The sequence below is a fragment of the Heliangelus exortis genome, chromosome 5 (genome assembly GCF_036169615.1).
Source record: "Heliangelus exortis chromosome 5, bHelExo1.hap1, whole genome shotgun sequence".
NCBI lineage: Eukaryota > Metazoa > Chordata > Aves > Apodiformes > Trochilidae > Heliangelus > Heliangelus exortis.
The window spans coordinates 3289772-3303742 of NC_092426.1; the positions used below are offsets into that span (position 1 = coordinate 3289772).

Consider the following 13971-nt stretch of genomic DNA (forward strand, 5'->3'; position numbering starts at 1 on the left):
CCAAGCATGGGCAAGGGCAGCAGAGAAGGAAAAAGTCATTTCACTTATAAAATGAGTGCATTTAGAACAGAAAATACTCCAAAAAAAGCCATGTTTCTGAGAAAAGCTATTGAATGCCTGAATGTTGGTTCTACAAGCCCAAACCCTGCTTGAAAGCAGCAAATACAGCACTGGATCACTAAGAGCTGTGTCCAGGAATCACAGAATCTTAGAATGGCTTAGGTTGGAAAGGACTTTAAAGATCATCTAGAGCAATGTTTCATGGTTTGAATGCATTGCTCACCCTTTGCTGATGGTTTCAAGTTTCTTTTCAATGAAAAAGTTTCTTCTTCAATGAAAATTTCATCCTCCCCCTGCATGAAGATCTGTCTTGAAACCACAGTGCTTGAATGGGTTGTTCAACAGTGCAGCACCTCACCATCCATGCTCAGCACCTTCCCTGATGAATGATTACCCAAGGTCTGATCCATTTTCCTGGGACACACTAGAAAGGGACAAATATCAATATGGAGACCATGGTTTATGGAATCACAGACTGGTTTAGGTTGGAAGGGACCCTAGGGATCATCTAGTTCCAACCAAGTTGAAGTCCTAGAGCAGTTTAAAATAAGCAACAAACCATAGGCCAGGGAGGAAAATCATATTAACAGAAGTATTAAATCACAAGCATTTGAGCTGCAGATGATTATTGTGCTCACTTGCCAATCTCCCCCCCCAAAAAAAAAAAAAAAAACCAAACAAAACTATAAAAAAAATCACCTGTTCCTTTGGCAAGCAGTGCAAGGCAAGCTTTCTAAAATTTGCAGCAGGAGAGTCCACCCTCAAGTTGTTCTGCTGATGGAAATTCAGCAATCTTCTCTGTCACTATTATGGGTAGAGGACAGGCCACTGATGGGAATAGCTTCACAGTTCTTTTATTGGAAGCATCTGTAGAAACCATAAAGCAATGACTACAACAACAGCAACACAAAGCCATGTTTTCTCACTCCTTTCTGAGCAAGGAGGGTGCCAGAGAGATTCCTCACCCTACCCCCCCACCACATGGTGGTTTCCTTTGTTCACATTTCACTGCCTGGATCCAGCAGGAAGATTTATGGGCTGGTGCTGAGCTCAGGATGAGCACGGAGATGATCTCCTGGGGCCTGAGCTTGACCGTGCAGGATGGGGGTGCAGAAAGGCTCCTGCAGCTCCAGGGAGGAAGAAATTGGAAGGAGGAAGGTTATTCCGGGCCAGATTCCAACGCTTTCCACAGGGTAGCAGCTCACCAACAATTGATCCCTGGTAGCTGATGAGACTCTTCATGGAGACATGTTGTCACTCCATGTCTGCAGGGGATCACACCAGAGGACACAATGCCTGGATCCGGACCGATGTCCCCCGCACTCCCTTCCGATCTTGGTCACCATCCCAGCAATGAGGACTCCATTTATTTCCATGTCAGATGACTTCCCCACGACAAAGGGTGCCAAGAGGACTTGCCAGCCTGGTTGAGAGTTGCATCTGAGTGCCTCAAGCTCTGCTGGGACTTGAAGTGGGACTTGGCAGAGAGGTGGGGAGAGGGCCCAGCGTGTCAGGATGTGGTTGTGCAAGAACAGCACGTGAGATCCCTGGTGCACATCTTGGCTTGGACACACTTTCCCTTTGTGATTTCTGGTAAGTCCTGAGTCACCCTACCCCAGCAGAGGGGACACATTGGGATTCCTGACTCTTCAGGCTCTCGAAAGGAAGAAAGCCTCCTGACTTGAGGAGAAGGCCAGGAGAGCAAAGCAGAGCAGCAAAAGAGCCAGCAGTAGAGCCTCTTAGCTGGGCAAAACAGCAACAATGTGAGCACACAAGGTTGTGCACGTAGACACCCAGGGTCTGTCCAACACCCACCTCTGCTCCAACACCAGTGATGGCCAAAAGCATCTAGGAGCAGAGCTCCAGCACTTCAAGGCAATGGTAAAACTGGTCCTGTGTGTGTAAAACAAGAGATTTTCTTCTGCAGCCCTGTGCATGTGGGGTTTTTTCCCTTTGGTTTTTTTTTGGGGGGGGGTGCATGTGCTCATGATGAGCCAATAAACCAAACCAAGTGAAACACAAACCAGGGAAAATGCAACCTATTAAAGCCTCCCAGAAACCTTTCCCCCCCTCCCTTGTTCTCGCTCTTTTTCAGTCTGTCTAAATATACCTCCAGGCTTTTTCTCTTGGTTTAAGTGTGCTCTTTCATGGCTGGTTTTCAATGTATGTTCAAGTTGCTGGTTGCTGCCAGCCCAGATTTTTGCACCGCGTGTCTCGGCTTTCTCTTCTATTGAGACAAAGTGCTGGCACCGGTCTTTGACCAAGGACATTGTTCATGGTACTGAGCAGCAATTTTCCATATCTGATCGTCTTCGCCTTCACCCCAGGAGGAAGGGGTGAGCCTGGTTTATGAAGCTCTTGTTTCTCAGAGAGCAGCAACATCTGGAGCACGGGGTGGGCTGCTGGCACGCCTCAGCGGAAAGGAATTCGGCACAGGGTGAGGTCTGCCCAGCTCCAGAGGTGTCACTGCAATCGGTTCTGGTGACGGAGAAATAACGAAGCCCCCCACATAAAACAGCATTAGGAGCACATTTCGAGCTATGCTGGGTTGCTTGGGGATTTTGTTTCTCCTGACATGGAGTCAGGAGGCCCAGGAGCCACATTGGTCTTCGTTTTCGTCATCCACAGCTACATTTTCCTCTCCTGCTATCCAAGTTTTTTCCACCCCGATGAAAGCTTGTCTTTCCCTTTGTGCTTAACTCCACAGGCTGGCAAAAATCAGGGTAGGTGTAGAGGATGAACTCTGGTCCTCAGTTTCAAGGAGACACTTATAGTTCCCTCTGAGACATTCTTGAGAACCCCTTCCCAATGCAGCTGTACACTGAAAGTCATGGTACAGAAACCACCTTTGGCTGAAGAAGGTGGTGTGCATGGCCAGTAATGTGGACACTCTCCATGGCTCTGTTGGGCATCACTTAGGTCAAGATGAGATGAATTGTACTGAAACAAGATAAGGGAGTTGGGGGACTTCGGTCTGGAAAAGAGAAGGCTTCAATGGAGACACCATAGAGCACCTTCCAGGGCCTGAAGGGGCTCCAGGAAAGCTGGGGAGGGACTTTAAAAAAGGGTCTGGAGTGATAGGACAAGAGGGTGGAAGTTCTAAGCTGAAAGAGGGGAAATTCAGATGACATCTGAGGAATAAATTCTTTGCTTTGAAGGTGGTGAAACCCTGGCCCAGGTTGCCCAGCAAAGCTGTGGTTGTCCCAGCCCTAGAAGTGTTGAAGGCCAGGTTGGATGGGGCTTGGAGAAACCTGGCCCAAACCCATTCTACATTGCTATGAAACAAGCTGCTCCAGTACTCTGGGACATAAAACCCCTCAAGATCCACACATGAGACTCCTGTATTCCACTCTTCCACAGCTTCTCCACAAATATCTTCCTTCTCCCCATGCTCTGACACCACCCCAGCTCCCAACTGTTCCTCAAGCTGAAACCTTTTCCCTCCAAGAGTCATCTGCACAAGAATCCTCACTGGATGGGGTTTCCCGACACAAAGCTGAACAGTAACTGAACACAACCCCTCTAAAATGTTTATGTCTTTGGTCTCCATGTGCATTTGTAATTGTATTTTCTGGAAAGCCAGCCCACCACCATGCTGGAGATAAAAGCCATCCAGCGTGCAACTCCTAGAAGTTTATTTTGGCTGCCAAGCCAAATGTGGAGATAGTCTTTAATTAGAAGTGTTGCCTCTGCAACAGTGCAGAGCAAGAACAACAACCATGGAATTTGTCTGAAGCATGCACTCCCCTCACATGGCTATGGTGAATTAAGCAAAAATGTCAAACTCAGTCTGCAACCAGCAGACATATTCCATCACGTTAAATGTTTACACCAGACAGTAGCCCAACGATGGAGGATTGGTGAGAGGAACACTGCCTGACAAGCTCTGGGGATGTTTGTGGTAATTTGGGTTTGGAACCAGGAGAGTTGGAGACGTTCCCGACCTCCACCTTTTGAGATCACTGTGGTGATGATTAAGAGAAGAGAGTTTGCAGTTAACGCCTGTCAGTGCTTGGGTTTGGGAAGATCTGGAACACATTTCATCCAGTGAATCCCAACTGCTGGAATACACCCCATCAGGGTATTCCTTGTCTGCTGCAACTTTTCTCTGTTTAGAGTTGGCTTCTTCTGATAGATTTATCCTTACAGAAATATTTGCAAACATCAGTATAGAAATGTAAAAGCTTTTTTGCTCTTTTCAGACATCTCCCACCAGCCCAGGTTGCTCCAAGCCCCATCCAGCCTGGGCTGAGACACTGCCAGGGATGGGGCAGCCACAGCTTCTCTGGGAAACCTGGCACAGGGGCTCAGCACCCTCAGAGTAAAGAATTTGTCCCTCAGGTCTCATCTCAAGCTCCCCTTTTTCAGTCTACAACCATTCCCCTTCATCCCATCACTCCATACTCTTGTAAAAAGTCCCTCTCCATCTTTCCTGAAGCCCGTTCAGGTTCGAAAGATTGCTATAAATTTTGTTTTAAAACTTTAATTTTAAAAGCTTTACACTTTCCTGTAATGTACATAGAAATGGTACCTACCTACAGATGTCAAGGAGTTACAAGGACCACCCCACTGAATGCATGGTAGCACATCATCCCACCACAAACATGCTGCATTTCTTAAAGGAAGAATAATATTTCAATGATTTATAAAGTTCTTATTGGGTCTATTATTATACATGGATGTAAATCTTATGTCAAACTATCTCTTTGCCAATTTTGGGGTTTGTTAATTGCAAAAGTCTCCCAGAACCAAACATCGAAAGAGGAAAAACTAAAGAAATTAAATAACCAAACCTTCCAGGAACTCTGACAAAATTTTATTTCTTCTGTGATGGCAATGTCACTTTAAACTAAAACGTTCTCAAGACCTACCAAACATAGAAATAATTCCTCCATCAAATGTGGGTCTCTGGGGAGCCAGCCCTGCTCTCAAGAAGTGTCAAGCGTTCGGTTCCCTCCTCTGTGCCAAACACTCTCAGTACCCCCAGGCCCTTGTGAGAGCACATTGCTGCACGCCAGGCAGAAAAGAAAATGAAGAGTGAAAACAAAATGGTCAAACCCCTCCAGGCCCTTGGCTGGAGCTCCACAAGGTCAACAGAGACACAACCCTCAGATTCATTTCTCTCACCAGCGAGAATTTTAGGATTTAAATGAGACCAAGAAAGCCCTCAGTGTTCACCTCTTGCAACATGTTTATGCCTTTTTAGAAACTCAAGCTAAACCTGGTGCCCCCCCAAGGGACCAAATCCTGTTACAAACTGGATTTATCTCCATTTTTTAGCACCTGTGGAAAAGCTGAAGCACCTTTTCTCCACGAGTTGCTCCCTGTAGTAGTTTGCTCGTAGCTAACTCGGGTTCAAAGCTGCATCTGAAGCACCTGACTGTGAACAGTTCTTCCCAGCAAAATCTTGTGCAAGCAGAACAAACAATTTTCTTCCTAATAAAAGCAAGGCCTTCAAGCCCAATGGAGCCAACAAGTTAATCAAGTTTCCGACTAAACAGGAAGTTGTGGGACCGTGGCAGGAGGAGCAAATCTGTGTTTTGGCTAGAGAAAAAGCAGAAAGGAATAATACAAATTAACCACTGGGGGTTTTTTTGTTTATTTGACAGGAAAATACCCAGCAAATATATCAGTTTGGGCAATACCCAGTTGGCTAAGACTGGCAATAAAATGAAGAGCAAACTGCAAGAGCTTCAGAAAAGGGGAAGGTAAAGCCACCACGTGCACGAGGACCTTGGTTATTAAACCAGAATCCCACTATTAATATTTCTTACAATTGCTGCCACAATAATTGATATTACCAATAGTTACAAGTGCAGCAATACTTGCAGTGCAGCAGTACTTGGTGTGGCTGCTCTGGAGGAGCATCCCACTGTGTTGCTCAAGTGTGGAACAAAATAAATAATCCCAACCCCAAAAAGGTTTGCAACATAGCCTGTGCTTTCCCAGGAGCTTACAAAGGAGAATAAACTCCCTGCTTGGTCCATCCCAGCCTGTATAAAGCCAGCTTCCTCTTTCAAGGACTTGCACGTTTGCCTGTCATCTGATGGGCAATTAGTCCAGAGCATCTCACAATGGTGGCAATAGACCAAATCCAGAAGAGAAAAAAAAGAAAAATACAGACAAAAAATGCAATGGTGGTGTTGCTGCAGAGCATATGAGCACATTGTGCTTCTAGCTACTGAGCAGTACCATGAGCTGTGTGTATTCATCTGAAAATAAGCCCAAGCAGTCATTGAGATATGTGCAAAATGGATAATTCATGAGAATGGATACTCTGGAAGTGCCTGACAAGGAGACAGGAGAAAGCTCTGGATTACCAGGCACCTCAAGAAAGACCACAGATACAGAGAAATTTAATAACATGGCTGCTGGGGATGTGCAAATTTACTTTGGCAGTGAAAAGAAATGAAGAAAAAAGTGCCTATTAGGTTGAAAATAACTGGAAAAAGTTGTGCATCCACCAGTTCAAAATGGGTGGAAGTCACTGAGTGACCCTGAGACCACTGAATACGGCAATGAGCATCACTTGAAGGTCCTATAGAGCACCCTCTGTGACCTTAACCCTTTGACACAGGAACATCCCAAAGGCAGAAGAGGCCCCATAAAAACCAGAGATCATCCCCTGGTTGTGGTTCTTTGGGAATTCACTCCAAGCAAAGTCTTATTGAACCCTCAATTCATGGGGCGACTTGGAAGTGGAAGTATTTGTTGGATCAAAGTGTGCATTACTTCAAAAGCATAAAATGCCTGGATATTGAAGGCAATAAATCTTACTCTGTAAAATATACGCCTATATAATTTATAGATAAGCTTAATACTGAGATTTTCAGCTTGGCTTCCAACAGCCATGAGATGTAGGCAATTATGTTCCCTAAAAGTGAGTCTGTCTGTCCCCTCTCAGTCCCAAAGAAAATAAGTTTTAAGCCCGTTAGCCAATTTCAACCAATTTTGGCAGAAAGATAGAGGTCTTGGGGGTATTATGTTCCCATAGTCTTTGTGACAGTAGGTGGCCAGGTAGGAGAGGCAGACTCAGTCTGTGCCTCAAAGGAAAGCCACCAGCATGGACACAACTCCTCCTTAGACCTCAGAGAATCCAGAAGGACCTCGGGGATACCTCATGGAGCAACAGCTTCAGTTGTAATAATTCACATCTCAGCAAATAAAAGCACAAAACCTCCTGCATGTGAAACCACCCATTTCTCTGCTGGTCCTGATGGTAACCCTGGTGTCTTCAGAGCACCTACATAACACAATTCTCCACCTACTGCTTTTGTTTCTTCCCATTTAATGGGAGCCCCTTTGCATTTTTTATGCCTTAACTCTCTGCTCATAACTGTCAGGCTATCTCCTAACATATGGAAACAATTCATTTTCTTTGTCATCGTTTGGATCTGAAACCAGGGTACTCTGAAATGTAACTATACATGAATTTCCCTGAACTAATTACATAATATTTATCCTATTTTCTTTAAAGTAATACTTGCTAGCTAAGAAATGAAGAACTGCATTGCTTATAATAAACTCTGCATGCTACACTGTAATCTAAACTGTACAGTTATATATGGTGAAGAACTAAAAGGTTTGAGTTATTCCCCTTGGCAAACATTTTTTTAAGGATTGCTTAAATAAGCAGTACAGAAACCAGATGTCATTTGGTAAGAGTATCTGAATGACCAAAAATTTGCTGTCTGGGTATTTTATTTTTTTTTTGTTGTTTTTTTTTTTTTTTTTTTACTTTATAAAAACACGAGAAATTCTTTGGATTTATATCATATTTAGCAGCTGTGAAACTGTGCAAACATCTGTTTGTACCTATAGGGAGCTGACCTACAGGGTCCTCATCTCTTAATCACCAAGCAACAAGCTAGTCCCAGATACATAGTTTATTGTTTTCTTTTCAGCTGCCTTCTGCACTTCAAAGTTTTTCTACTCTCATGTTGTATTATCATGGCAAGAGGGACAGCCCATTCATTACAAGCCCAGAGCAGTGCAAGAACCAACAGAAAGCACCACAAAGCACCACAGAAGCAGCCTCCAACCCAGCCATTAGCAACTTTTCAGTATGTCATAAAAAATTGTTGCTTCGTTTCTTTTCCCCACATTACTGGTTGTTAAAGCTGGGTTGTGTTTTGTTTTCTTTTTAAATTTAAAGACAGGAAGAACAGAAGAAGAAAAGGAAGAGAAATCTCTTTTTTTCTTTTTTATAGCCAGTCCTACAGTGGGAAGAGGGGCTGACAAAGCAGCTCCAAGAGGTCCCATCCACCCTATTTTTCTAGGTTTCTGCAATTGTCAGTTATTGTAGGAAAAGACTGCTACCTTCTGCATCCATACAGCATTCCAATGACTGCAAATTAAAGGAAAATGAAGTAACATCAGTGGATACCCCCTTCCAAAGAAGTTCTCCTTCTGGATATAGGCACAGCACACATACTTCAGTCTGAAGAAAAGAAGGGTTCAGGGAGCCCTAAGCAGCCTCCCAGTACCTGAAGGGGCTCCAGGAAAGCTGGGGAGGGACTTTTGAAAAGGGTCTAGAGTGATGAGGTGAAGGGGAACAGTTTTAAGCTGAAAAAGAGGAGATTTAGAGAAGATCTGAGGGAGAAATTATTCTGTGAGGGTGCTGAGCCCCTGTGCCAGGTTTCCCAGAGAAGCTGTGGCTGCCCCATCCCTGGCAGTGTCTCAGCCCAGGTTGGATGGGGCTTGGAGCAACCTGGGCTGGTGGGAGGTGTCCCTGACCATGGCAGGGGGTGGCACTGGATGATTTTTAAGGTCTCTTCCAACCCAAACCAGTCTGGGATTCTATAACATGCAGCATAAGTAAGATCCCATCCTCCCTCAGGACTTCTAAAATAATACAGGAGATGGAGAGGAAAGGAAATTTATTTACAAAGCATTTTGCCCTGCTCCTTACCACATTATTCAGAGACACACACGTGCCCCAACCTTTAGTGATTTAGCCAGAAGTAAAAATTTTCAGCCTCTGTGATAATCTCTTCCTTTTTTCCCTAATGTAATATTGACCTGGGGACCTTGATTTTTATGCAGTGACAAAGAAGGTGCAAACACTGGGAAAGGAAAGATTTGTGAGCCTTGGACATGAGAGTGGAATCAGCACTCCCAGATATACTATGAGAGATTAAACTATATTCTGAACTAAGTCTGAAAACAAATGGGAAACACTGTATGATTCCATCCCATTGCAGTACAAATAAATCATTTCTGGAAATCTAAAACAAATGGCCAGAGCTCAGCTCTATGGATGATCCAAATGCAAAAAAGCTGCTAATTCTAAAAGGCAGATGCAAGTAACCAATTAAGTAAGAATGCAGCAAAAAAAAAAAAAAAAAAAAAAAAAATAAGGAGTGTAACTTGTTTAGCAGGAAGATGTTAAGGCCATAGAAGTGGGTCTTCCAATCACCTTTTTTGGTATTCCTGAGCAAACATTCTTTTTTGCTTACGTTAATATGGAATGTATTATGACAACGTTCTTATGGATATCCATGCCTTTTGTCTATCAGTACTTGCAGATACATTCAAAACAGCTGCAAATATTTTTTAAATTATGTAAAAGTCCCAAACACTTTGAAAAGAATATTAATATCCCTTTAAAACAGCAGTGGATTATATTAAATTAAGGACAGGAATTTAGAGAACAAAAAAATATGTTGTTAGCATTAACGTTTTCACTGCTTTTGAATGTAACTGTCTTAGATAAGGTTTAGAACTATTTTGGTTAAATTTAAAAGGGTTATGGTGTTTGCACATTTAGAGGACAAAAGAGATAATCACACAGAGATTACAAGGAAAGGTTTGTGCTCACAAAACTCATCTGTTTTTTTCAAACTATTTTGTAATATGTAGATATTTTTAATGCATATGGAGAATCACAGAACCTTTCAGGTTGGAAAAGCCCCTTGGGATCACAGAGTCCAACCATCATCCCTGCTCCACAAAGTTCTCCCCTAAGCCATGTCCCCCACATCTAAATGACCCTTAAACACATCCAGGGATGGTGACTTCCCTGGGCAGCCTATTCCAGAGTCTGACCACTCTTTCTGTGAATTTTCTTTTTCCACTCTGACCCTCCCCTGTGTCAGCTTGCAGCCATTCCCTCTTGTTGTGTCCCTGCCTGTGAGAAGAGACCAACCCCAACCTCTGCACAATGTCCTTCCAGGTACAGAGTGATGAGGGCTCCCCTCAGCCTCCTCTTCCTCACACTGAACACTCCCAGCTCCTTCAGTTGCTCTTCAGAAGATTTATTCCCCAGGCCCTTCACCCCCTGGGCTGCCCTCTGCACTCTCTCCATCACCTCAAGATCTCTTTTATATCAAGGTGCCCAAAACTGGACACAACACTCAAGATCATAGAATCATAGAACTGGCTGGGTTGGAAGGGACCTCAGAGCTCATCAAGTCCAACCCTTGATCCACTCCCACTGCAGTTCCCAGCCCATGGCACTGAGTGCCACATCCAGGCTCTTTTGAAATATCTCCAGGGATGGAGAATCCACCCCTTCCCTGGGCAGCCCATTCCAATGGCTGATCACCCTCTCCAGAAAGAAATTCTTTCTAATGTCCAACCTAAACCTCCCCTGGCACAACTTGAGACCTCTTGTGCCCTCTTGTCTTGCTGAGAGTTGCCTGGGAAAAGAGCCCAACCCCCCCCTGGCTCCAACCTCCTTTCAGGGAGTTGGAGAGAGTGATGAGGTCTCCCCTGAGCCTCCTCTTCTCCAGCCTCAACACCCCCAGCTCCCTCAGCCCTTCCTCACAGGACTTGTGCTGGATCCCTTCCCAGCCTCCTTGCTCTTCTCTGGACCTGCTCCAGCACCTCAATCTCCTTCCTGAGCTGAGGGGCCCAGAACTGGACACAGGACTCAAGCTGTGGCCTCCCCAGGGCTGAGCACAGGGGCAGAATCCCTTCCCTGGACCTGCTGGCCACGCTGTTCCTGAGCCAGGCAAGATGTGGCCTCACCAGTGCTGAGCACAGGGGGACAATCACCTTCTTATATATTCCACCTCTTCCTTAAACTCTTGCCACATTCCTATCTTCAGATGATCCCAGCTACAACCCAAGTCACAATGGTCTTTGCAGAGCTCAGCTTTGAGTCCTCAAATCAGCATCTTCACCACTGGGGAGTTTCCCAGCCCTTCAAACCAGTCAAGAGAGATTTAATTTTATCTGCAACTTTTGAACTACTGAAGTTGTTCACTACATCTGCTCTGCTTGTTTGGACAGAGATAAAGCAACACATTCAATGCATTTGGTTTTTTCACTTCTCACCTCTGCCTTCCACCTCATGGGTGGTGCTTATCAAACCTGCTTTTGCACCTGTAGTAAATTAAAGGTTATAATCCACCCATTAACCCTGCTACCACCTGAGATGCTGAGAAATTATATTAATTTATTAGTAACTGAATTCTGTTCCCAAAGTCCAATTAAAAACAAGCAAACAAGCAACTTGTAACCATGCAGCTCATTATACACCTCAGCAATACAGGATACAATTTTTAACACCACAAACTCCTGCCCTGTGTTTCCCCTGAGCCAGCCTCCCTCATGTATGCCAAACCACTCTTCCCCATGAAGATGCTTTTTGTGTGGCATTCCCAGAAACCCCAGTAGTCACTACCTCATCCCACTGAATTATTTCTTCTCCTCTGGGTACATTTTTCTCCTCTCTTGCCCACACCAGGCTTACCCTCTGCTTTCTCCATCCCTTGCAAAGACCCCTTCCCACTGCAGAGGGACTGCTCACCCTGCCCCATGGATCCTTCTCCAAGGCTGAGGAGCAGCAGGGAGCTCTCCACAGGAGGAACCAGGAGTCTTCTCAAATTTCCCCAGGTTTAGCAGAGGTTCTGATGCAGCTCTTGTCCTCACCATGTGATGCTGAGCTCCTCTCTGTCTTTCACCCATTGCAACCAGACTCCAGGATCTCATGCTGGGGGTATGGCTTGTGAGAGGGCAAGGGGAAATGCTTTAAAATTTGAAGAAGGGAGACTTAGGTTGGACATTAGGAAGGAATTCTTTAATTTGAGGGTGGTGAGGCTCTGGCACAGGTTGCCCAAAGAAGCTGTGGCTGCCCCATCCCTGGCAGTGTCTCAGCCCAGGTTGGATGGGGCTTGGAGCGACCTGGGCTGGTGGGAGGTGTCCCTGACCATGGCAGGGGGTTGGAAATGGATGATTTTTAAGGTCCCTTCCAACCCCAACCATTCTATGACTCTGGGATTCCATGCTCCATGAGAAGAGGCATGGAGGAAACCACCACCTTCACCCAAAACACAACCCAGCAGGGCAAAAGAGAGGCTCCAACAGGTGGAGCTGAATTTTGGTGTGTCTGCCCATGGAAAGAACCCTGCTGGTTGTGCATGTGCTTACCTGGCAGTTCCAGGGAACAATTTTGGTATTATAATTCCTTTACTTGCTAAGCTACCAATTCTTGCAACTTGCTCCTGCCAAGAAAACTCCAAGACAAATAAAATCCCTTGAAACGCCTGCTCACGATGCTCCAGCTCAGAGGTTGGCAGCTTCCTCCCAGAATTAAGTGATTAAAGAGATGCTAATGAGACATTTATCACCTACACCTTTTGCCTTTAAAATAAGCATGTCGGGGCCTGCATTACAGGTGCATGTAAAAATGCTTAAATAGACATCTTTGAAGCACAGGGGAAAAAATAATAAAGGACATTCTGGCAAAAAGTTCCCAAAATAGTTGAAAATATAACTGAATAAATAACTCTTTTTTTTTTTTTTTTTTTTTTTTTTGGACTGAAATCTGCAGACCTTAGCAGATGTGTCCCAGCTAAATTAAATATCCAGGGAACTGGATCTCCTCTCTGATGAGAAATAATGAAGAGCAGTGCCTGTGTCTTTAGAAGAGTGGAAGTACCATCAAGATGACTGCAGATGAGGGTAAATATCCTCTTAGGAAGAGGTGGTTCTGGAAGAATATGGGGGTCTTTTTTTTTCTTATGTTTTATTTCTAATGTCTTAGAAATAGTTATTTATAATTATTTATTTCTAATGCTTTAGAAACACCACCATAGAAGTGTCAGTGGAAATTATTAAGGAGAAATACTACAGCAAATAAAGAAACCTCATTCCACAGACCTGCATGGAGGTGTACAGGGGATATTTTCAGTGGCTTTGGGTTGTGGGTTTTTTTTCAGGTCATGCTGTCAGGCCACTGTATTTGCAGGGCAGGGTGTAAAATCTGCTTATAGGATTTTTAGCTGCACTGATGTAGTTTGCAACCCTTTCTGTTGCAGGGCTCTGCTCCTCTGAAGGTGAAGCCCATGGCAAAACTCATTCCCTGTTAACTTATTTCAAATGTCAGATTATTTACTCTCTGCTCTTATAACCACCCAGGACTAAAGTTCCAACCCCTCTGCCATGGGCAGGGACACCTCCCACTAGACCAGGATGCTCCAAGCCCCATCCAACCTCGCAACCAAGATGCTCTCACACCTCCAAAGATGTTTCTCTCTTGTGAAGAAAGAGGATGGGGCAGAAACAGCTTCTCTGGGCAACTTGGACCAGTGTCACCATTAAGGAAAGCAAGAGCAGAAGGTGGAGATGTGTATCTTCGTGTGCACAGGGATGGGTAATGCTCTGGGGGTGATAACAGCCAATATCTTTTTTAACAAGACTCCTTGTTGTCAACATAATGCAGGAAGAACCATCATGCACTATAAAACTTTTCAAGTTTTTTTCAGACTCTTTCTCAAAACTCAGTTACCTTGCACAGGACTTCTCTGCACAACGTCCCCTTTCCCTCTTGGACCCAGTTACCACCTTCCTGTCTCTGCAGGCTGGGGATGACCCACAGCAACTCCACAGATGATTATTTCACCCCCACAGAAAGGCACAAGGGTATTGTCACCAGTTTAAGCCTAAATAAAACATATATTTGAG

General features: G+C 44.6%; 1 long non-coding RNA gene across 1 annotated transcript; it reads right to left on the minus strand.

Annotated features, from left to right (window-relative positions):
- Positions 1–368: 368 nt before the first annotated feature.
- LOC139796689 (uncharacterized) lies at positions 369–2029 on the minus strand. The gene is made up of 3 exons (XR_011726096.1): positions 1266–2029; positions 760–927; positions 369–484 (listed from the first exon to the last, which is right to left on the minus strand). It is a non-coding gene; the product is annotated as an uncharacterized lncRNA (long non-coding RNA).
- Between the last annotated feature and the right edge of the window lie 11942 nt (positions 2030–13971).